Genomic DNA, 25,919 nt, shown 5'->3' with positions numbered 1-25,919 from the left:
TATTTCAAAACACATCCCCTTACCTTCACTGCAGAGGGGCTCTGTGGTTCTCACCCCTAGCCATGATGGAATTCAAAGGCTGAGCCAGTTACCACCCAGCTTTGGCCCCTCGCGTATTAGCAGGAAAAGGAGATCAAGAGATGGGCATCCCAAGCCTCAATGCCCAGAGCCCCTGACAGGGAAAGGAAGGGAGAAATAAAACTGTTACAGAAAAATTGGGTGGATAACTGAACAAGGATTATGCTATAATAACAATGAGGATTGGATTTCATAAAATCCTCAGTTCATAAGTTCATGGCTGGAAACAAGGTCTCCTCTGGAGCACTGAGCTCAACAGTCTTGAAAAAGCTAGCAAAACGTTTACATCTCTGCTTTCTCCCCTCTGTTAGGAACCTGGTTTGCACCACCTGGTTTGCAACCACAGCCCAGGTGGTCAAGTGAAAAAACAATGTGACCCGGTGATATGGAAAAGCAGCTAGCCACAGGGTGTGCCTTAGAAATCCCTTTCAGGGGCGCCTGGGTAGCTCAGTCAGTTGAAAGTCTGACTTTGGCTAAGTCATGATCTCGCCTTTCATGGGTTTGAGCCCCACATCAGGCTCTGTGCTTACAGCTCAGAGCTGGAACTTGCTTCAGATTCTGTGTCTTCCTCTCTGACTCTCTCTCTCTCTCTCTCTCTCTCAAAAATAAACAAACATTAGGGGCACCTGGGTGGCTCAGTCGGTTGAGTGTCCGACTTCGGCTCAGGTCATGATCTCACAGTTTGTGGGTTCGAGCCCCGCATCAGGCTCTGTGCTGACCACTTGCTCAGAGCCTGGAGCCTGCTTCAGATTCTGTGTCTCCTTCTCTCTCTGCCCCTCCCCCGCTCACGCTTTGTCTCACTCTGTTTCTCAAAAATAAATAAATGTAAAAAAAATTTTTTTAAATAAATAAACATTAAAAAAAAAAGAAAAAAAAAGAGAGAAATGCCTTCCAAAGAGGAAGAGGGCAAGCCATCCCGGGTGCCTGGAATAGAGGAGAGAAAAGGAAGAGACAGATCCCAGGGAAAAATAAAAAACAAAATGAACCTTGACAAAAAGAGGTCATAAGGGCGTTCCAGAAAACAACCCCAGCACACGTTTACGTTTAGTGATTCCAGCATTTAATGATGTCAGAGGTGTTTCACAGGTTACCTGGCAGAGGTGGAGAGCCTATGATTTGGGTAATAACAACCACATTGCTCAGGTTCTCCTCACGAGACAGAGAGAGCCTAGCCGCCAAGGAGTCCCCTGGGAGCAGCCTCTTCTCTGAGAGGCAAATGAGCACACCGTAGTCACTCTGACCCGAAACTGAGCCCTTGAACTCCATGTGTGATGTGGGCCCCCATTCTTGCTTCCAGATAAACTTGTAGAGCAGGACAAAGGCATAGAACTGAGAACCCACCAGAAGACTCAGGCACCAGCCAGATTTTGTTTGCTGTAAGACCTGGGACAAATCCTTTCCCCTCTCTGGGTCTCTATTCCCTCCTCTGTAAGATGAGATCGTTGGACAGAATGATGTCTTAAGAACCTTTTTAACTCCTTAGTTCTATTTTTTAAAAATCATTTCATACATTTCTGTTTCTAAAAACTAACTCAAAGTTGCCTGCAGTAACTTTCTATTCACTCCCCGCTGGGGTATATCATTTCATGCTGTTCCCCTTATTGTGAAAATTCTAACAGCACAAGAGTACAAAATGCCTGTCCTCAAAGGCAGGGCTGTGGTGGTCTGAACAGAGAAGCTAGGAGTTCACAGAGGGCTTCGTCTGATGACTGGATGCTTTATTAGTCATTTTTTGTTAAAGCTTTTGGTCAGACATTGTGGTCAGAACACTTTCTGTTTGGGGCCTGGGAGGTATTTCTTATTGAGATGCTCTTTGTGGCAGAAAAGAGGAATAATTCAATGTTTTAAGTGTCCTAAGAACACTTGAAAAGAAGGAACTTTATCTGTAAGGACAGAAAGGAGATTGATAATGAAGAAATTCAACCTTGTTATTTGCCCCAGACCTCTTGGTTCTTATCATGCTCTCCTCTCAGGATTTTATTATTACTTACCTCAACTATTACATATTGATAGTGCTCTGTTGACATCTAGCATAATTGTACTGTTGATTTTTCCTCCGATTTCTAAGTTTTAGCAGTACCTTTGTGAATGCTATGTATTCATAACACAAATTTTCATCATGAATTGACTCTTAGACCAACATAGAATGACGTTGTGGGGGCCCCCAAATGCTTTTGGTCTTAATTTCTCCTTTACATCAGTGCAGCCACCTGATTTCTGATTTCCCTCACACATTATTGCTCATAATTTTATTTTTAATCCTTTCGTGTTATTTTCCTTGACTGGTCTCTTATCAACATTCAATTTAACTTAAACCAATCTAATTGGGGCTTTTCCCCTTGTCATATAAATGGGTTATATTTGTTCTTGTTTCTGTCATCTTATTTTATACTTTTATTCCCCATTTTCTTGCCATCTCTGTCAGCCAGGGAGCTTCTTCTATTATTTATTTATTTTCATCCTTGCTACATCTTTACCGTTTTCTCTTTCAGGATTTCTTACTGTGCATAGTTTGGTTTCCAATGTCTATTTCTGATATTTCTTCAGCAATCTCTCATTTTCTTCTTAATTTTTCCTTAGCGCTCCACAAGACTTTTTCAAGCTCTTGTCTCTTCATTAATTATTTTCTAGGGTATCAAGTCAGCCATTCACTGTTGCAAAAATAATTTTAAAATTTTTTAATAAAGTACTTCATCCAGATGAGGTTAAGTAGCACCCTCCTTGATTTTCACCTTTCTTAAATGAGGTAGTGCATGTCCCCTGCTCTGCTTTGAGTTTAAGAACTCTCATCAAGTACTTTCTCAAATGTTCTTGTTTTCTTATGGTGAAGTTATTCCAGAGCAAGCAGTTGTGCTTTGTCAGGGTCTCTGGCAGCCACCTCCTGACATGCAGAAAGCTCTCAAATGTCTGCAGTGTTGCCCTGTCTGGTCACCCCACAGAAGGAAATCTCCCCTCTTTTCTTTGCAGCCGGTGCTCACTTCTCCACTTCTCCACAAAGCCCACGCAGGGTCTCCTCCTACCTCCTCCTTAGTCAAGACTTCATGGTTGAAAGCGGGAAGTGGCCAAAAATATGAGTCACACTGGAATGAGGAGGGTCGTGGGTAATGAGGCTACAATGGAGGCTTCAGCGGTAACGAAGCTCTAGAATCTTAGGGCTCTCTCAGGACCACAGTCTAGTCCCTTATTCACAGTGTAGCAAGACAGTCAAAAGTCAGATTGCTTGGGTTTGGATTATGTTTTCCCACATGTTAGTGCTGTGACCTTCTCTCTCCTCTGTTTCTCCATGTATAAAATAACCAGAAAACCAGTACCTCCCTCATAAAATTACTGCCTGGATTAAATGAAACTATGTAAGCATATTACAGTAACTAGCATATAATTAGTGTGATAATGTCACCTAACATTGTCTCACAGTCAGGTAGGATTGAAGTTGGGATTTGTGCGAACCTGGTCTGTACTTTCCTGGTGGAAACTTTAATCGAAAAAACTCCATACAGATTAAAGAAACCAAAACAGGGGAGGAAAAAAACCAACTCAACAATGGATTACCAATTCATAGAACTAGCATCCTGAGCTCCTGAGCATATGGAGTTAGGAAGCAGAAAGAGTCATCCTTGAGTGGCAACTGGGAACTTCATCTCAGCACAGAGGGGAAAGCCAGGATCCCCTGGCCAGGTGTCTTATAGGTATGACCACTTCCCCCAGTAACTAAGCCAGCTCAGTGCCTCTTTCTCTTGTTTATGGGAAACCAACACTCCCTCTCCAAGGAGGGCCTCACTGCCAATGTCCTCATTTACCTGGAGTATTTCCTGTCTTAATCAAGACTCTTCAGTTGGAAGTAACAATAATCAAAATCACACTCTATCAAGGGGATAGTAAACAGCAGAGAGGATGGGCTAGACTGGGAGCTCCATCAACAACTAGACCTGGGTGCTCAACATCCTGAGAACTTCTTCAGAATCTCTACCTTCACGTCCCCTTGTGGACATTTTTTCTCTTACACAAGCTCCCCCATGTGCCAGGGTCATAGTTGTGGAGAGTTCCAAGATTCTCTATTTTGTAACCTAAGAGAGGCAGCTCCTGTTAAAAACAAATTATCTGAGTTACCTGGCTTGAGTTACCTATTCATCCCTGAACCAATCACTATAGCCGGGGTAATGGGGAGCTATTTGTCATCCTCATCAGAACTACGTTTAATATAAGGAAGAAGCTGTTCCCACAAAGAAGAAGATGCTGTTTTGAGAATATAAACACTAAATGACAACAATACCTCCCTCAAATAACATCTCAGTTGGCAAATCAACAGTGCTGACATTCAAACCATCCAACAAGTAATACAGATTGGGCAATCATGACGGCCCCTGAAGCCAAATTCTGGAGATGTCCCTATGGTGCCAAGCACTCTCCTGTTATTTGCTGGATTGTGGGGAGACTGAAGTGTTGGCAGAGGAGGGAACCATCTGATCTCAAGAACGGCATGAGAGCACTCAAAATGCTCCAGGAAGTGGCCATCTACCAATCAATATAAATGTACTTCAACATTTTCACAACTATTTGGTCACTCCACCATATACTGGCTACATTTGGTTCCATGGACATTGCCTCTAACAAATCCCCCAAATGTCTAGACATGTGAATGACACCCTTCTCTGTTCACTCATGTCGATAAAGATTTCTTTTCCCTTTTTGGCATATTCTGTTGATTGCTTCATGGTGAATTTGACAGGGAATAGTTCAACATCGGTTCTCATGTTAACAGCTTGCCTAGAAATCTCTGGAATTTTTAAGATAACGTTTTTCACTAAAAACCAAAGCTCAAGGATGCCTGGAAACTCAGGAAACTGGTCTGGTCCCTGCAGCTGAATGTACCTCTACTCCCAGAATGCTCAGGGCCACCAAGAAGAATTCTGAATTAAACATTTGAAAGCAAGTGGTCTTTGCATCACGATCCAAACAAGTGAGTCCCAAGTATCTGCTGGCTCTAAAAGCTAGTAAAAACACAGATATGCGTCTTCTAAGGTTTTGTTGTGCTTGTCATTATTATTTCATTATTTTGTTGAAAATTTACCAAAACTAAAAACCAGAACTGAATATTCCTCACAGCCCACTAATTGTTCTACAGAAAACCTTTCTGTTCCTTCCTAATCTCAATTGGACTCAGCCCAACTGGACTAAAGTCGTGAGCTTTATCAAGCTGATTACACCCTCCCGCCACACACATGTGTTCCCTCCTCATTCCCCAAATGACCACATACTTTAAAGAAAAAAGGCCACAACTGATATCTCTAAGATATTTCAACTTGTTTAAAAAATATAATATGCCTCCCTGAGGTCATTATTTTTCTGTTTCTCTGCCTCTTTTAGAGCTATCAGAATTCTCTGAATTTTTCCCCATAAAGACACCTTGCTTTTTCACTGTTATAGACTGCAAGTTAGTCATTTTTTTAAATAATAAAAGGTATTCTTTGTTAACATAACATTGAGGTGCCTGTAAGTTACTTCAGGCATATGTGGAATTCTTATTTAAAAATAGAGAAATCCCAAATGCTTTAGGAAGCCTGTGGACTAAAGTGGAAAAGAATACCACATCTTCTGAGAAAACATCACCCACTTCTTGCAATGTCCATGATGTACTGGCCATCCTTTGTTAACGATGGCTGCTAGGCCCTCACCAAGTCCATCTTTCCTGGAGCCATCAAATGACCAGGTTCAAGGTTTCTCCTCATAAACCTCACGTAAAATTCCAGAGAGCATCTTCCAGGGATTTGGAAGACAGATGCATACACCAGAAGCCAGTCCTGGAACGCCTAATGGGATCAGCTTCCCACAAAAGTATCCAGAGAGCTCTAGGTATTACTCATGTAATTCATAGGGTATTTGGATCTCTTTAATAGTCTGGTCCCTATTCCTCCCCAGTCCTATCTCATATTATAACTCTCCATGTACCCTGGCCCTTGAACACAACAATGGTTTTCTATTCTACACATGCCAACACACAAAATGTTTCTTCTTGTGCTCCTGTATCATCTGAAATCCTCCCCTTCTGCTTTACCTATCAAGACACTAACATACAATCTGTTTAGCAAATAATACAGAGCTGGGAAAATCATAGGTATTCAATGATTGGCACCTTCCCTCTCTTCCTCCTCCTCTTTCTCCTCTTCTCCCTCTCCTCCTCCTCCCCCTCACCCTCCTTCTCCTCCCACTCTTTTTCCTCCCCCCTCCTTCTTCTCCTTCCTCCTCTACCTCTTCTTCTTCTTCTTCTTCTCCTTCTCCCTCTCTTTCCCATTCCTGTCCCCCTCCCCCTCCTCCTCCCCTTCCCCTCCACCCCCCTCCCTCCTCCTCCTCCTCCTCCTCCTCTTCCTTCTCCTTCCCCTTTCCCCTTTTGCTTCATCACCATCATCATCACCACCACAACCACCCACTACCACGCTCACAATTATCCTCAAAGTTGTAGTTCAAATGCAACATTTTCTGAGAAAATTTCCTGATCCTCTAGTCAGAATTAATTGAACCACCTCCTCATATTCAATGCTTATTAATCTCAGCTCATCACAGATTTCATGTTACTTTGCATTATAGTCAGTTTATTGTTATCATTGCTGTTGTTATTTTTATATATAAGCTCACACACTGGTGTCTACTTTCCTTGAAAATAGAAATCATGTCTGACTTTTTAGAATACTGATACACATCCTGATCATGCTTTATGCTTTCCCTTAATAGGTACTTGGTAAACATTAGTTGAATTGGATTGGCTGTCGGTAAAAGTTTCTTTATTTTGTTGATGTTTCTTCTTTTTTTTTTTTTTTTTTTGCTGGATAATGAATTTTATTTTATTTTTTTTATTTTTTAATAGAATTTATTGCCAAGTTGGTTTCCATACAACACCCAATGCTCATCCCAACAAGTGTCCTTCTCCCTGCCCATCACCCACTTTCCCCTCTCCCCCACCCCCCATCTACCCTCAGTTTGTTCTCAGTCCTTAAGAGTCCCTTATGGTTTGCCTCCCTCCCTCTCTGTAACTTTTTTTTTTCAATACTTGATCTGGGTTCTTCATTTTACTGGACTGCATCTCATATTCTGTAACTTCTTCTGCAAAGTTAGACATGCTTATCTTTTCAAATATTTACTTCAGAAATTAATTGTGGGATGAGTACATTAATGTTCTTAATAGTGCTATTTGGCTCCTCTGGAATGAGCTTCATGCTGTTCAAATGTGTTTCCCTTTGGGTCCACATAGTAAAAGACTAGGTTGCTATTGATATTTTCACAGGATATCCTCTGACCCCTAAATTAATTTAAGTGTACTGTAGGAAGGCAGGGAAACATTTGTTTGGGTTTTAAATCCCAAAACCTGACCCCCTAACTCTCAACCCCAAACTACACAGGAAATTTCTAACAGTAAATCAGGAGCCAAACGTGCATTTATGACAGAGTCAAAGAAAAGGAAAGCTAAGACAGAGAATGACCAATAGGATCATTGCTACTGTAATTTAAAGATAATCCGCAGCATAGCAGAAATCTATTCATTGGCTGCATCGTGTAATGATGTAATTCTTTACAAGAAAACACAGTTGTCCCGTCTTTATCCCCACTCACCTCAGCAAGGGCACCTCCCTGGAGCTGGAGGCACAGAGGATATACAGACCACATGTGCCGCTTCCTAACCACAGGATTCATTACCCAAGATCTAGACCTAATTTCTTCACTTCTATATAATCTCTTCCTCTATCCAGTCCCCACATTCAGATCTTACCTCTGTGCAGGTGACTCTCAATTTTGTAATTTAAATCCAGCTTCATTAACCTCAAGACCAGATACCAATTCAACATCTCCAGGTGCATAATCCACAAGAATTCACAATCGAATGTCTAAAACCATTGTCCAAAACTCTAGTCCTCCCACACCAGACCGACCCTATTAACATCATGCCACATCTTCCAGGCTGGAAGTCTCAGAGAATACTTTTGAGATCTTGATTCTTCTTCTCATCTGATTAACTGTCATAGTTTGTAATTCTTGGACCACACTCCTCACTCACACTATGCAGCAGTGCTTGAACTCCTCAATTACCACATGTGGCTGCTCTTAAAACATAGCTCTGGTCATGTTATTCCCCTGCTCAAAAACATTCTATGGCTCCTCACTACCCCCTCAGTATATCATCCAAAGCTGACCAAATCATCCTCATTTCCCATTGTTACTATGCACACTAACCATAGATGTCTTACATATGTTCTCTATGAGGCAGAGTTTCTGTTGCTTCATTCATATCCCCCTCATAGCCTTACTCTGTGCTTAGCATACAGTAGATATCATTAAATATTTATAAATTAAATCTCATAAGCCTATCTTGATTCCAGAGCCCTAGGTCTGGACCCACTCAAACGAAACCCTCCTTTCTTGATGTACCATTTTGTACCTGATCCAAATTCCCCTAATCGGAATCTCTGATAATTTGCGCAGAAGCCAGGCTAGATTTTATCTTTGCCATAGCTACTTGAAAAGTAAATTAATAATGTAAAGCAACTAGCATGGCATATGTTTTACCTACTTAAAAATTTTTTTAAAGCATTGAGAATGACTTTTTTATACTCACCTAGTATCCTTTATATATATATAAATATACATATATATATATATACTTTTATTATACATACCTAACCCTGAATGCATCTTAACTTTATTAAAATACACTTCTCATTAAATATTTTATAATCAGACCAATCCTACCCACTGACTCAAATCAGTAAGGCTATACTGTGTATAATGATTACTCAACTCTTCCTCTTCCTTTGACCTCCTACTTTTCAGTGATCAATGCAAAGTGGGCTTCCTCTGAATGACATCAAAATCAACTATGATTTTCTACTTTAAATTCATGTCAAACTATCACCATGAGACTGAGATGTCCTCCTAGAAACAAGGGCAACAAGTTCAAGATCTTGAGTCATAATGCCTTGGAGAACTGATGCAACCTCATGGTGCCTGTGGGCTCCTTGCCTGTGTAAAGGGCGCTCTTGTGTCTAGGCTCCAGCACTGCCTGGACCTATGAACTTAGAAGCAATTCCCTTTGACCAAGCAATAGCAACTAGTTAGCTGAGTTCCAAAGAGTAAGTTCTTACTCCCTGGTTATTGCCAGGTGGACATAACTGGCTCCGGAACCAGCCTCAGATCAGATTTCACCTTTTTACCCCAATCTGCTGTCCACACCTCCTCAGCTGACTGATGAGGTTCCTATTATCCCAATTGCCCCTAGCAAATGATACTCAATCATTGCTGAGTCTAGCACAACATGGGAGTAATTTGGAGAATTCTAGGCTACAATGCCTACAGACATCATCGAACCGGGGGAAAATGCTGTGGTTGGATGCGTCATGTGGCATTAATTAAAAACAACCTGTATTTTTACAAATGCAGCTGTACTGCCCACTTACACTCCTCTACACTTTCCAGTTAGCAACGAAAAAAACAGTCTCCGTCCCTTTAACTTCACAGAAACCACCCGTAATTCACTCCGAAGCACAGAATTCCAGAGGATTGGCTCTTAATTAATCTGTGCAGGGGAGACATTTTCCCATGCAAGTTACCATGTGAGTGATAACCCAGTGTTGCAATATCCCACTCAATTTGCCTTAATATTCACACAAGTAAGGAATTTGAGACCTGGGGAAACCAGCAACAGCTTGGAAGACTGCCATCTACTATCAAGTTACTTTAGCCTGGAGTCTGCCCTTCAGGATATATCACATTAGGAAGGGCTTCCTTGAGAAAGGGGTGCTTCAGGACAAATTATTCTGTGTGGGCTCATGCCTACATACACAGATACTCAGACGAGACCTTGACGTGTTAATTTAACCCTCTTGGCCTCTGTTCTCTCATCTGTTCAATAGGGATAATAATCTCTAGTCTAGTAATTTTTGTAAAATAAATAGTAAACAGCAACTCAATATGCAGTACAAGAGAAGCAAGTGCAATGCCTTCTTTGCAAAAATGAGCGCCCCACTGATCACATCTATGGCCAGTCCTCAGCTCCCCATCACCTCTCCTCAGGCACAGGCATGTGACATAAAATGACAGGCAAATGTCACTAGATACTACCATTAAGAGAAGAAAAAAAAATTAAGCGATTGTTATCCATGTACCCATATTGTGAGAGAGGGAAAAATTGGGTCAGTCCATGGATAGTAAGCATATTGTGCTTTTCTAAGTCAAACCATCAAGATGGAAATGATGATCTAGCTGAACAAACACAATTCAGCACTGCATAAAAAAAGATATGTAGAGATGGTAGGACACACACACACACACACACACACACTGGTAAATTGTCATTAGTAGGTAAAAATTGGTTATAGTACATATTAAGGACAGCCTTGGAAGGTAGGTAATCAGAAAATGGCAATCTGGAGGCTGGGCATGGAAGAGAATGAAGCAGCTCAAACTTGATGGTGTGTAATGGGAGTTAGAGTTTATAGGATTCGTGCAGAGATAGAGTTTCTGTTATTTCTAGTACCTTAATTATAGGGTCGCCTCTTTTGCTCACAATCAGAAGTCCTGCCCTGAATCCAGTCACTTTTGGTGGCTTGGGCATTAGTGGTTTCATGACTAAAATGATCCTTCACTGAAGAAATGAGCAAAGACAACATGACCAACAAAGTTATGTCTTGGGTGAGAGTTTTGTGGATTAATAATGCATGGTATTGTTTGAAGTCAGAAAAGGTAAGAATTACAAGGGTTTTCACACAACATGTGGCTCAAATCCTTCCCCTCAGAAAGGGGAAGAGACTTGCCCAAGTTCAAATCAAGGAAAGGAGACAGCTGGTAGGAGTCTAATGAGTAAGGCTGGCCTCATATCACACATGAGCACAAGGAATCACTGCCATTTTCACAAGGACTGACACTCAGAAGGCCTAATGTCATTGTTACTCCATTGAGTAACTATAATTTAATTTAAAACAAGTATTTCATTAGGAAAATTGGTAGAAAATGAAAATATTATCACTCATTTTTCTCTTCTTGGAAATTTTGGTGAATCGTGGGCAATTTCTCAAAATTTCAGCTTTTTAATTCAGTATTATATAACTTACGAAAGGCTTGGTTAGGGTGATAAGGTCTGTCCTTTATTTCTTTTGCTTTCCAAGTATTTTCCAAGTTTGTCCTACTTTTTTCTGTTCTTCTTGCTTAGCTTCCCTCTTGAAATGAGTCATCTGAAGCAAATTTGTCAAAAATGAGTGTTTGTAATCACCACTCCACATTCTTTAAACCTGTGTATAGTCAAGATTAAAATGCCGGTTTTGTCATAAATTTCTAGCAATTCTATTCACTCAGTAATTTCGCCTTTTAATTTCTATCAACATTGCCTACTTTATATCTTTAGCTATTCTACCACCTTTTCAATTGCATGTTCCTTTTATGCTTCAGAAACTCTTGTGTGACTCCTCTGCAACATTATATTGCAAACAAAACTGATGTTTTGTTTTGCTGGTCTTTTCTAAAACTTGAGGCTAGGGGAAAAGTATGAGAAACCTCAGTAAAGACTTAGGGACAAGTTATGTCTAGCTTTTAAACCAGCTGTTGGTGCACCTGGGTGGCTCAGTCGTTAAGCATCTAACTTTGGCTCAGGTCATGATCTCACAGTTCATAAGCTTGAGTCCCACATCAGGTAAACTCAAGCCCCACTTCAGGAGCACGAGCCCCGCTTTAGATAAAACACAGGCCCCAAATGAGCCCCACTTCTCTCTCTCTCTGTCCCTCGCTCACTTGTGCCCTCTCAAACAAACAAACAAGCAAACAAACCAGCTGTTGGCATTAAGGGCACAAATGCAGAGGAGAGAGATATGATTGGCAAGGTGTCCTCTGAGTGAAGGGCATGCCAACAGCTGGGAATCCTAAAGATCACATCACCGCCAGCCTGAGCACAGAAATCTACATGAGACATTTGTGGAAGAGTCAGGAGTTGAATACCAAGTATATATAGTATACACTCTGAGATGGCACAGGTTAATTCCATATATGTTTAATGTAATAAAAAGGAAGGCTTTTATACAAAAACCTGCACACAGATATGTATAGCAGCTTTATTCATAATTGCCAAAACTTGGAGGAAACCAAGATGTCCTTCAGTAGGGGAGTAGATAAATATTCTATGGTACAACCAGACAATGGGATACCAGTCAGCAATAAAAAGAAATGAGCTATCAAGCCATGAAAAGACGTGGAGGAAACTTAAATGGATTTACTAAGTGAAAAAAAAAGCCAATATGAAAAGGCTACATACTGTATGATTCTAACTGCATGGCATTCTGGAAAAGGCAGAAAACTATGGATAAACAGAAGGATAGATGGTTCCTAGGGGTTGGGGGAAGGATGGATGAATAGGTGGAGCATAGAGGATTTATAGGGCAGTAAAACTACTCTGTATGATTCTATAATGATAAATATATGTCATTATACATTTGTCCAAATCCATAGAATGCACAATGCCAAGAGTGAACCTTAATGTAAAATCTTCACTTCAGGTAATAATGGCCTGTCAATGTGGGCTCATTAATTATAGCAGAAGTACCCCTGTGTTCAGGATGTCAACAATGGAGACTGTGCACGATGGGAGCATGCATGAATGGGAACTCTCTGTACCTGCCCCTCAATTTTTCTGTGAACTTAAAACTTCTCTAAAAAAATAAAGCCTAGGGGCTTTTATTTAAGTCAGTCAGTTAAGCGGAGGACTCTTGATTTTGGCTCAGGTCATCATCTCACAGGGCCTGGTTGGGATTCTCTTTCTCTCTGCCTCTCTCTCTCTCTCTCTCTCTCTCTCTCCTCTCTCTCCTCTCTCTCTCTCCTCAAAATAAATAAACTTAAAAAAATAAAGCCTATTAAAAATCCAGTTTGATTATTTTTATTATTAACAATAATAGCTAACATTGAGTGTTTAATCAGTGCCAGAGATCATTCTTAGTCCTTTATACGCATCAATTTATTTAGTCCTCAAAAGAGCCCTGGAAGGTAAGCACTACTATGACCTGCATTTCACTGAGGACGAAGCCAAAATGCAGAACAGCTTAGCGACTTGCACGAAGTCAAATGACCTAGCTGTCATATGTGAGGAGTCAGGCTCCAGATTTGTTTCTTTCATTGCTTCAAGGCTCTATGCTGAGCCCTCACATCTGAACAGCAGTTTTAATATGAAAGGGAAGGAGGGAATAATTCAAAGCCTGGATTGCAAAGAGTGTTTTCTGAGCAAAGACAGGAGACCTCCCAGTTGTAGCTGCACTTTGGCCTGAGCTGAGGGACCCTGACCCCTTACCCCACACCAGCGTGGCTACGTCTGGAGCCATGTGCAAGCATGCTGTTCGCGGGACTCTGCCACGCTGCCCGTGGTGAGCTCTAGGATGGATGGATGTGCAGGTCCTCACCCCTACAGAAGGACCTGATTGAAGAGGTGGCATGCACGGGAAGTTCACGGGGATTTCACAGCCATCTCTTCCGACTTGGGCAAAGGGCACCGATGTTTGTTTTCAAGAGAACTGAGCTGGGGGAGCAGAAGGTGTTTCCAATGAAAGCCCACCTGTATCATGTTAAGGAACGCACGGGAATCATGGCTTTGAACTTCTGCACTGATGACTGTTTCTCATGCAAGTCATAAAAAAAAAAGGCTGTGAGTATCTGTAGGGTCCATAGTGGGCTGAGGATCACTGCTAACCCCCTGACCTGGTACATATGCCCCCCACGCTGGCTCTGGGCTGACCCTGCCATGCCCAGAGTCCATCATTTCAGCACAGGAGGCTGTCCTATTTCTAAAATCAAGAGCCCTGTGACTGCTTCCCCCAAAGTAATCACGCATCACACAGACCAGCTTCCTTCTCTCCCAAAACATGCCTTGGCTGCCTGCTCTCTCCTGCCTGCCTGATACACCCCTCTGACTTAGGAAGGTCATCAGGAAGGAAGCCCTTATTCTGCCTCATTTGCTCCCAGCACAGCCTCGGAATTGCAATGTCTAAGAGATGCCTGGAGGAGCAGTTGTCCATGACTAGATAGAAGTCAAAGTCTTCTGGCCAGGAGCACAAGGATCTAGAAGCAACCTGAGGATCTCTGTGTTCTCCCCAGCACCCCCTGTCCTACCCCCCCACCCCAGTGTGGCCCACTGGTCTACTCCCTTGAATCACATATAAGCTCCAAAGTTTTCCTAAAATGAACAAACAAGGCAAATTTACTTCACCTTAGAGTTCTTTCCCAATAATTGGTAACTCAAATAATTCATAACCTGAGCAATTGATAACCCAACTGACACTGCAGTGATATTAATTGGTGGCTTCAAACTTACGTCTTCCTCTCCTACAAACATGTCTGGTTTAAACAGAAGACCAAAGCAGGCAATATTTAACCCAACAGATGGCTTTGCTAACAGTGGTATTTTTGGTAGTTGCTTCTCAGCCCTTCCGGAGCCCCAGTGGGTGCTCTTCATCACCCACAGTTGTGACTGTCGACTCAAACTGCAGTGAAGGCTAGCTCCCCTAAGAACGCAGGCTTACTTGCTACAAGTTTAAAGAGCCCTGCACCAATTCAGGGCTGTGAGAGCCACCTTATTCTCTGGGTCTCTCCTGTGTAAGTTTGCAAGTCACAGCTTGACTCCTGGGTCTTCCCAATGACAGCTCTGCTCTCCTGGAGAATTAAAAACCTAAATTTCAAAATAAAAAAAGGGGGTGGGGAGCCGCACCTGGATGGCTCAGTTGGTTGAGCATCTGATTCTTGATTTTGGCTCAGGTCATGATCTCATGGTTCGTAAGTTCAAGCCTCGCATCAGGTTCCATGCTGATGGTGCAGAGCCTGCTTGGGATTCTTTCTCCCTCTCTTTCTCTGCCCCTCTCCCACTAGCTCTCTCTCAAAAATAAGTAAACTTAAAAAAATTAAATTTCAGGTATGTCTGCACTAATGCAAAACTGTGATACTAACAAAGATGTCTGCCCCCGAAGTTCATTGTAAAGACCCAATGAAGTATGGGACAATGTTTTGTGAACTGTAAGTCCTGCACAAATATAGGCATTTCTGTTATCAGAAACCAGGATGTTAAAACATATTAAAAAGTTCATTGGAGATGTAGCTTCATGTACAAATGTTCAGTCACTATATTATTTTTATTCTTTCGGTCACCAGCACTGCATTTAAATTAATGATCAGCATTGTGTTCTGTGCCACAGGAAGAGCACAAGGCACCCAAGAGACCAGTCTGCCCTCCCTGCATGTACAGTCTTGAAGGCCAGGTCTCACATGGGAAATAACTATGTAAGCAATACAAGACAGGCATCCTCATTCCTGGTGCCTCATTTACAAAGACAGACTTGTGAACAATGCATATCCAGAAGTGTCACCCATCTGACCTCTTTACCACACAGTTGTCCAGGACCCCTTGGGCAGGGCCCCCCATCCCTGCAGTGGTCCCACTCCTCCTGCCTCCATGCCAAAGCCCCTGCCGATCCTGAGCCTGGGGTAGACATGTGGGTTTTAAATAATCCCAAAATGGGACTTGGAACATGTTTTTCCAGAGAAGCAATGAGCCCAGTGGTATTAACTGGGTCTACACCTTGCAGCCTGGTCTAGATGCCCCTTGTCTCTCATTGCACTAAGCATACACTCTTGTAACTTCCTGAGATCTGAGTCTGTATTCAGTTCATCTTGGTGCCCATAATCCCGAGCACAGGGCCTGACACGAAGTTACCCAAAGCAGATATTAGTGGGAAAAACAAATGAAGAAACAACTGTATTGTGGGCTAAATGTGTTTGGGGAGGTTAGCCTAAGAACAAAACCCCTATGCTCCCCTGGGAACTACTGTTTAAAATGACACAAAAAAATGAAAATATATATGAACATTTGTGTTTGCACATAAATACAGGAGTGTGCAGAAACAGGAGTGTGCTGGGTTGTTAACATAGATGAGGGCAGGGATTGGCCAAGGGTGAGGGGCAGAGAGAAGAGAGAGAACCACACATAAAAAGAGAGAATTTAAAGAAAAAGAAACTCCAGTATTTATAATATGTATAATAGTATTTTCATATATGTGTATATACATACACATATATACACATATATGAAAATACATATATATATGTATATATGTATAAATACATATATATGTATATGTATGAAAATACATATATACATATGTATGAAAATACATATATACATATGTATATACACATATATGAAAAATTAGAAAAGGGGAATGATAATTCTCTGGTACAAATCAAATAAGAAATTAAGAAATGAGAACAAACCCAAATGAGGAGATGAGGTGAACGTTCCCAAGCATACATGCAAAGAAATGAGACCAGAGGCCAGGAACCCAAAGGATACCTTTACAGCAGCAATGTTAGAGCCCGGGTGCTCCCTAAAAGTTCTGGGGCCCCCAGACTGCTGGCTCTGTGGGCTCCAAGCTTTCCCACTAGCATTGTCCAACTCCAGCCGAGGATAGGTCCAAGTGAAATGGTTCACACAGCCTGCATCATATGAGCTGAACTAATATCAACAATTACATCAGGAAAAATGTGTTTACCTTGGTTTCCCGCCACAGAAAATGGGTCCAAAATGATGTTGAACATACGCCTTTCATTCCTGCTTCTATTAGAAGGACAAATAATTTAACAGGTGGGACTCAGAATTCCATGGTTCTTTTTTTTTTTTTTCTTTTTTAACTGTGGAGTATTAAACATTCCACTTTTGGTCAATGGAATCTGGAACCCTTCTTAACAGACCCCAGCAAGCTCTATTTATTTTGCAAAAGCCCTCCTAATGCTCACATGAGCAGTGAGTTGGAAAGGCCTGGGGAGTCCAATCAGACTGTACTTTCACGTGTTATCAGTACAATATGTTGCTTCAACTGAGAAAGCAAATTCTCTGACTAACTCCTCCAAGAATTGATCCAGACAGCTAAAAGAGAGGAAATCCATTCGACTTTAACAAGGCAATTGGTCCAGACTTCATACAATATCATTTCAGTCTAGAATTTTCATCATCACTGCCAAAAACATCAAACAGAAACATTACAGGACTTTCACTTGCTTTTCACTCTCCAAAGAATAGCCATCTTGTTCCAGGCCTGAGCAGCAAGAAAGGAATTAAAGGGAGATGGGGCACAGGGTAGCCACATGGAGCATTTAACTGTTTCTCACTGTCTGATTTCTGAGCTTCAAGTCAGTTATTCACAAAAAGGTGATATTTTGAAATGAAGGACAATTAGAAGTTTCCCAACAGGTTAAATGCTCCACCTCTCAAAGACTCTCCAACCACATTCATCAGGTTATCACATTTACCTTTTCTCTTTTACTCATCTGCCCTATGTAATCATTTAATAGATTACTCGGAGGGACTGCAATGTTTATGCCGATACCAATTAAAAAGTATCCCAAAGTATCTCAGTGATTTATGCAAATTAGAGTGACTAATAAAGGTAACTCTAACTACTATAATGAACAAACCCCAAAATATATAATGTGTTCAACACAATAAGCATAAATAACCTGTTCCCCTGAAGTCCAAAACAGATTGGTGGCAGGTTGGTCCCACATGAGATTTGGGGACCCATGATCTCTATCTTTCCATCATATTCTCAGTGCTCTGCTGGGACAGTAGAGTCCTCTGTGTTCAGCCGGCAGACAGGAGATCAGAGACTGGAATAGCTCAATACACTTCTTAAAAACTGCACCCCAGAATGACAATATGACTCCCACTCACAATTCATTAATCACCTAACTGCAAAGAAAGTTGAGCGAGATCACCTGCCTGTGTGTTCCAGAAAAGGAAACATATTTGATAAAAAGCTAGCCACTGTCTTCCATAGACCATACTCTAATAATCCATACTTTAGAGAACCAATTTTGTTATTACCATGGTAATTTAGAAATCACATTTTGGTTCATGGTGTGGCTATGTCTGTGTCTGTGTGTCATCCACATAACTGGATTATGATGACCTAGTTCCAGAACCATGAACAGAGTCCAACACCTGCTACTTGCCACAGATAAATACCAAGGAATCCTAAGAGGTTCCCTACTATAAAATTGAAGTCCAAATTGATTCAGATATACTTAGGACAGTCCAAACTTTGAGGAAGAATTTCAGGGCTGATACAAAAACTTGACAAGCACTCTGCCTTCACTGTAGACATTGGCCAGACTGGATGCTCATGTGCTCCAGGCCTGCTGTTCAGACTCCCGGAGGCTTTGTGTGGACAGGGACAACACCCGCTGTGTTCCAGCTTGTTACAGGCCACAAAGCATATTCATAATTCTCCTTTGATCTTCAACAAAATTTTGTGAAATAGAGCAGAGATTACTGTCTTATTTTTAAAAATTCTCAAGGTGGAGGTGCACCTAGGTGGCTCAGTGGGTTAAGCAACCAACTATTGATTTCAGCTCAGGTCATGATCTCATGGTTCATGAGATCAAGCCCAACCAGCATCAGGCTCTGTGTTGACATAATCCGGAAGGCTGCTTGGGATTCTCTCTCTCCCTCTCTCTATCCCTCCCCTGCACATGCTCTCTTTCCCTCTTTCTCTCTCTCCCTCTCAAAAATAAATAAATAAACTTAAAAAAAATTCTCAAGGTGGAAACTGAAAGCCTAGCAAGCTCAAGGTAAGTAGAGGTGACACTTAACTCAAAACTCACACCAGCACCCCCTAGCTCCCCAGAAAGACTATGACTGAAGTAATTTCAACAACTACAGTTGGCTTCTTCTTTCCACACAGATTACTTTCTCCAGATCATTCCTAGTACTTTTATTTAGCAAAAGAAAAATCTAACACACATTGTCTCTTGATCATGATGGAATTCTGCCAGATAAAAGTCATAAACCTTAACACTTTGTTACCCAGGATATGATTTGTGGACCAGTAGCACTGGAAGCCCCTGGGAGTTTGCTAGAAATGTGGATTATCAGGCCCATCCCCTGACCCACTGAATCAGATTCTCTGTTTAAACAAGATACCCAAGTGATAGTAAAGCATGTCAGTATCTAGGATACTGCTTAACAGGTTAACTTGAATGGTTAGTAAGAGGGAAAAAAAGACATAATATAAAAAGAGTGCCTACAAATCAATAAGAAAAAAACAGATAGAAATCAACAAATTTAAGAACAGTTTATTCACAGAAGAAATGCAAATAGAAAATAAATATAAACATAAAATGTTCATCCTCTCCAGCAATTTGGGAAATGCAAACTAAAGCAACAACATCTTACCTCTTTTCACCTATCAGACTGGCAAATCTTATAAAGTCTGAACATCCCAAATAGAAAATACTTTAGAAAGAGGGCATTTTCTTCTAAGTGGGAGCTTAAATTGTTATAATCTTTTTTTAATTTCAAAAATTTTGATCAAACAATTCTATTTCTAGGAATCTATAATCTATAAAAAATACCTTTCAAAATGTCAAAGATAAGCAGAAAAGGATCCTCATTACTCCATTTAAATTGAGAAATGTGTAGGGATTCTAAATGTCCATCTAGAAGGAAATAGTTCAATAAGTGACTGGTATCCAAGCTTATATTCAATAAGGTATACAATAATTTAAAAAGAGGTCAGTGTCATGAAAAAAAAAAAAAAAAGATTCCATGACATTACTGAATACCTAAACCAGCTGCAGAATAGTATGTGCAACATGATCTCATTCTTATATTTGAAAACTAGATAGGACAGAGGTGTATATATTTGTTAAAATTCACAAAACACTAAACAAAATTGGTGCATTCTATTTTATGGAAATTATACTTCAGTAAATGTTATCAAAAGGAAAACATGTATACATGTATATATGTTAGTGGATGTTACCTATGTATTTTTGGGCCTATAAATGGTCGGTAAGGAAATACAACAAGCCTTTAAAAGTGGCAGAAGCCTAGGAGAGAAGAATGTGAATGGGAACTTTCTACAGTATTAGTATTTTTCCAAACAGCATGGACACCTCTTGTATTTTAAAATGTGTAAGTCAAGAATCTAAATGAAATAAATGGAGTCATTTGCAGTGAGTCTGAATCAACATGGAAAGCCAACTCCAGTGTGACCTCATTAATTGCTTCCATTGGCTGAGTTTAGTCATTTGGTATCTAGTGTGAGATTCCACACTCAGAAGGGGTATCAACATCACACACACCATTGCCAGACTGCCTCTATATAAACTTACCTATTTATTACTTTATACATAACTACTGAGCATCTTTAAATATCCAGCTAAAAATTTTATGGAAATTTGATACAAAAAATAAGACATAGTTCCAGCTCCCAACCTTATCACTCTTCTACTGAAAAAGCTTAACACATTTTATACCAGGTCATGGAATGAGTCTAAATTTGTTAATCCACTTTTAAAGACTCCTCTTTCTGCCTCACTCAACGAGCATTATCATTATTTTCCTCTATGTCCTGTCCACTCTGGTCAGACCTTTATAAATGTGCTATAAATGTCCAGACTTTGCTTGTTACTATCTCTCTCACCCGGAACTCCTGTCTCCCACATTATTGTATGCTTTCATCCACCCAACAAGACCCATCTCTGTCTTTTCCAGGAAATTCTTGCTTAGTCCAGAAACCCTCAATCACCTCCCCTGCCCCACATCCTGCCTTGTTTGTTGCATGAGTCTTGTCTCTGTAAGGAGAAAGGGGGTTATCCCTTATCCCTCCCATCATCTTGTACAATGTCAAGTACATAGGAATAATTAACTGACAAACATCAATGGTATATACTATCAACATATAATATCGATATATCAATATATCAGTGATATATACAACTATCAGTGACATATTATTTTATAATTGTTTAAATATCAGACAAAGGAGAGAAAATGAATAGGAAATAGTGCTTTTTCTGTTTAAAAAAATTACTTATTTTTGAGAGATGGAGAGAGAGAGAGAGCATGAGTGGGGAGGAACAGAGAGAGAAGGAAACACAGAATCTGAAGCAGGCTCCAGTCTCCAGTGCTGAGAGCTCAGAACCTGACACAGCGCTTGAACCCATGAACCTTGAGATCATAACCTGAGCCGAAGTCAGACGCTTAACTGACTAAGCCACCCGGGTACCCCAAAATAAGTGCTTTTTCAAAGCCTGATGAAATAGGTATTTTCCCCCATTCTGTAGATGGATAAACTGAGGCTTAGTGAGATTAGGTAATTTGGTCAGGCTTATACAGCTCATAAATAATAGGACCAGCCCTCAAACTTATTTCTGAATGCCTCTAAAGCCCACATCTTTTCTCTGTGCCATGCTGCCTTCCTAACTTGTCACTTAGGTGATCTCACTGAATTCTCACATTGCTGTCTCAAGAAATAATTGTTGATTGATTGATGACATGTTCAGTAGCAATGTGGTCCGGTTCAAGGGTTTCCCACAGCTGAATCTGATGAAAAGCCCCTGCTGTGCTCAGAGAGATTTAACCTGCTTCAAACTCTGGCTCTCCCTCAATATCACCAGTCTCAATCTCAAGACCTGTGCAATACATAGCATGAAGTTTTATATACTCACGGTGCTAAAAACTAGTCTGAGATGACAGAGTTTAAACTCAAGGCCGGGTGTCTGGGTCACAGGTTCAATGCCAGGGAGTCTACCAACACTCCGCTTCCCAAGGTTGTCTCTGGTAGTCACTGGGCCATGTGTGGGTCAGGCTGTCTCAGACCAGCTGCTTTGACTTTACCTCCTGAGAAGTGGACTGTTGGCACATCAACGTAGAACACCGGTCCCTGGAGATAGCATAAGGCAAGCACTGAATACTCCAGAGTCAACGAACCGGGTTCCAGGTGCAGTTCTCCATTAACTAGCAGTGTGCTTTCGGGAAAATTCGCAACATTTCTGAGCCTGTTCACTCAGATATACTATGGGAATAATAGCACTTCTCCTGCCTACCTTCAGGAGGTTAAGAGAATCAGAGAGATGCTATTTATGGAAAGACTGTATAACCACAAATCTCCATCTGTCTACTATATGGTACAGTCACTGTCATTAGAGGAGGTGGCATGCAGCCACGGACAAAGCACTGGGAAAAAATCAGGAGACCTGGGATCCACTCCTGGCTGAGCTGCCAAATCTCTTCATGTATTAGCAGCCAAGATGCTCTGGACTCACAGATCCTGTGGGTCAGAAAGACAGATTTCCGAGAGGGTTTCATTCAGAAATAACATATTCTTACTGGCAGAATGCTCCAGAGGAGAAGCTTAAGAGTCTGGGATGTATGTGGAAAAGCTATGATTTCTCCAGCTAATTTCAGCTGCAGCATCCTGGAATTCTGGGACTCCAGACATAATACTGACTGACTCATTCAGTCTTGGTGTTTGAAGCATCTCTTTTGCATCGTGTTTTATTATTTTCAATTCTGTTGTTATTTTTAACCATCTTGACTTAAGTGCCTTTTAATCCTATAAGCCACCTCGAATCCTTTTTTGAACCAAGTCATCTATAAAACACATCAATTAACATGCAACTTGCTTTGATCTTAGTAAGTCATAGAATTTCAGAGCTGGAAAAGAACTCAGAAATCAAATTCAGCCTCAAATGTTATAAATGGTAAGACAGAGACCCAGAGAGAGAGAAAGAGAGTGATTGAGAGAGGGAGGGAGAAGGCATGCCCAAAGTCACACATCTAGTTGGAGCAAGAGCCAGAAAATGACCTCAGGGTTCGCAGTCCACTGATGTCCATATCATTTTATAATATGGGCCTGAGTCTCAGTTTCTCCAGCAATAAAATGGAAATAATAATATTGTGGTCTTGCAACACTGTACAAGAAAAAACTTGTATAATTATTACACATATGGTTTTCAAAACTTTAATAATAACTAATGTTCTTCCTTGTATAAACATTGTGTAAGAAAAAACTTTCTATAATTATTACATACGGTTTTCAAAACTTTAATAACTAAATAATGTTCTTCCTAAAAACTCATGGAAAGATTCTTGGAAACCTAAGAACACTGAGTAAGCTTCACTTGTGCCACTCACCAGAACACTTTGAACTGGGCTGTTCAGACACGCAATTTGTACACTGCATTAAGCTGGCCAGTTGAGGGGCCGGTGAAAGCCTGTATAGACCAGCTGCAGACTGGCTTTGAAGCTACACCCTTTTAGGTGCAGACTACTGTGACACAGAGAATCTCTGCCACAGATAACTCAAACCCTCTCTCTGAGGGTTTCTGAAGTGGGCAGAAATATTGGCAGCCATGAATAGGAGGGTCCTCAGTAAACAAACTAGACCTCAGAGATGTAACAGTGGAAATACTACAAAAGAGAGGCACTGTGGCTCCCTGATCAAGAACTTGGGCAGAGCAGACAGAACACTGAGATGTGAACTCTAACATGGCCACTTCCTAACTCTGTGATCATGACCTCATCTCTAAACTCAGAGAAAAAGTAGTATGTCCCTCATTGGATGTTCCCAAAAAGCAAATTAGTTAATAATGCAAATTGCTTAAAACAAGGACTGGTGCATGGTAAATACCCACTAATTATTAGCTCTTATTCTGTTACTGCAGGCAAAAAATGCTGGCATGGCAGCAGAGTTTATAAATCCTGCCCCAGCCTAACTCACTAGACATGACTCTCAGGCTCTCCTGTCCCAACCTCTTCACACAGTTTCAGAACTTAAAAGTGGTCAGTTTTCCAGCACCATTTCCTAAACTATAGGACAGACACTTTCTGTTCTTCTTGAGTATTCACAGAGCAGGGCACAGGCAGAGGAAAGCCTCAAAGCCTGTGAGGACAGCCCAGGTAACCATTCATGGTCCCTCATCTTGCCCCTCAGGACTCATGGCTTCCCACGGTTGCTGGCCGCTGGGTGGCTGGTCCCTGTCCTTTTCCTTCACCTTGTCCCTGCTCTGAACATAAACTCTCTTTGTTAAACCTCTATTGGGACTGATCCACAAGCCATCAGCTATTTGGTCAGGCTGAGGTAGAGTCAATACTAGGCTCTGCTAGCTGCCTTTAAGAGTCATCAGAGCCACAGAAAATGCTTCTCTAGCATTTGAGTAAAACTCAGTGGAAAAACTAAGATATGGTTGTTACAAAATGCAGGTACAGTGTGATTCTGGTGCTCTCAACAAGAGGATGTGCAACCAACTCTAAGAGTTGTAAGGATGCCAAATGCTTCCTCTCATAACCTATTACTACTAGGCAATTTAGGAGGAGCCAGAGAACATAAATGAACTTGTACATTCTTTAGTAAATCTCTTCTCAAAGGAAACATTTAGAGACAGTAGCAGCTACGGGGAATGATTGCAGAAATGTGATTGGGAAGCCAAATTAACTTGACACATCATGGTATTTTACAGTGTGACAGAGTAACCAAATGGGGTGTCAAACCTTGGAGTCTACAAGGGGCTCAAAGCAGACATCTCTCCTACCACCAAGATCATGAAGACTTCTGGGCCTGTGACAGGAACATGGAGCCGATGTATCCCTTCTTTTTACTCTTGAGGGTCTCTGAGTCGACCACTGTCTCTTTCTGCCCCCCTTCTTTGCAGAGACAAGAAGAGGCATAGAAATTCATTTCCTCATTCTCAGATGCATGGGAAGCATGTTCACTTTCCCAACCTGAGAAGACTTTACAGCAAAGAAGGTGAACTCTTCCTTTCTCTTCCTCAGTAGACTCAGGGGTGTTGACCACATCTCTTAGGACATCTCTTAGAGTCTGTGCTATAGGCTGTGAATAATTTGGTCTTCATACGAGTAAACCACTTGCTGTTTATTCATCCACTGAACAGATATTTATTGCTCCTACTTTATAGCAACTATATGCATAAACTATATGCATAACTATATGCATAAACTATATGCATAAACCCTAAGGATACAGTCATTAAGAAGACATTTAATTTACACCAAAAGTTAAATTTTAAGGTACATAAATAATTTCAGCTGGTGAGAACTGCTCTGAAGAAAAGCAATCAGAGGAATGGGCCTGAGGTTAAGAACAGCCCTACCTCAGAAAGCCAGTCATGAGAGATGCCACCGAGAAGAAACCTGTCACCTCCACAGTGTGGTGCCTCTGCCCTCAATGAGAATCTGGTCGGCACCCTGCCCTGTCACCCAGCCCCTGCCTCGGACACACCACACACAGGTCACACCAAGTCATGCAGCAGTATGAGCCCATGGGTTGCCTCCACACTTCTATACCTGTGTTCAGGGTCACCTCTCTAGACTTCCCTTCGCAAGCCCACCCACGACTCCCTGGCCTTCCATTCTCAGGTCAAACATCTCTTGGTTTAGGCTCCTCCTGGTCCATCTCCTCTGCCCTCCTCTCTGTCTTCACTGAACCCTGCCCACGTATACACTTGTGAAATCACTTCTGACACGTGATCGCATTTCTCACATTGTATTAGAATGATTGCTTTGGTCACCTGCCTTCTGATGAAGCTGCAAGCCCCACTTCCCGTACCCAGCGTCACTCACTGCGCTGCGCCCGAAACACCCTGCAACGAAACAGATGATCCTGCCCAAACCAGGTGGGTTTAGAATGGTATTTATCCTGATTTTACAAATGAGGAAACAAAGGCTCAGAGGGATGAACTCACTTACCTAAGGTCACACAGCTAGTAACTGGTTGAAGCTGGAATTTACAACTGGGTGTTCTGAAGCCAAATCCTACTAGCAGAGGATTAGCATCCAGTTAATTAGGGTAAAAGAGGGGAAGCTGGGCCTGAAATGCCAGAATTACTGGCAGCCCCCGCACAGGTGTCATTTTGAGCCTCCACAGATCTCTGCTCGAGCCCCCTTCGGTGCTAGCCAGAAACCGAAGCTTATCTGTGGTATTTAAAGGTCCAAGAAATTGGGCAAAGTCTCATGATGGGGATGGAAAATGTCGGCT

At 41.5% G+C, this 25,919-nt stretch overlaps 1 long non-coding RNA gene across 2 annotated transcripts in view; it reads right to left on the bottom strand.

Annotated features, from left to right (window-relative positions):
* Positions 1 to 25,919, bottom strand: part of LOC122237429 — a 101,867-nt gene that overhangs the window by 14,965 nt on the left and 60,983 nt on the right. Inside the window, exons 3-5 of one of the 2 annotated variants that reach the window (XR_006215991.1) lie at positions 21,592 to 21,806; positions 19,492 to 19,575; positions 16,631 to 16,696 (exon numbers count right to left, since the gene is read on the bottom strand). This is a non-coding gene — a long non-coding RNA (uncharacterized LOC122237429). Of the gene's footprint in view, positions 1 to 16,630; positions 16,697 to 19,491; positions 19,576 to 21,591; positions 21,807 to 25,919 lie in introns of those variants that run through there. The other variant, XR_006215992.1, reaches the window with a different exon arrangement.

The sequence above is a fragment of the Panthera tigris genome, chromosome A3 (genome assembly GCF_018350195.1).
Source record: "Panthera tigris isolate Pti1 chromosome A3, P.tigris_Pti1_mat1.1, whole genome shotgun sequence".
Lineage (NCBI taxonomy): Eukaryota > Metazoa > Chordata > Mammalia > Carnivora > Felidae > Panthera > Panthera tigris.
Note: the sequence above shows the minus strand (reverse complement) of the source record. Positions and strands in the feature narration are given on the sequence as shown.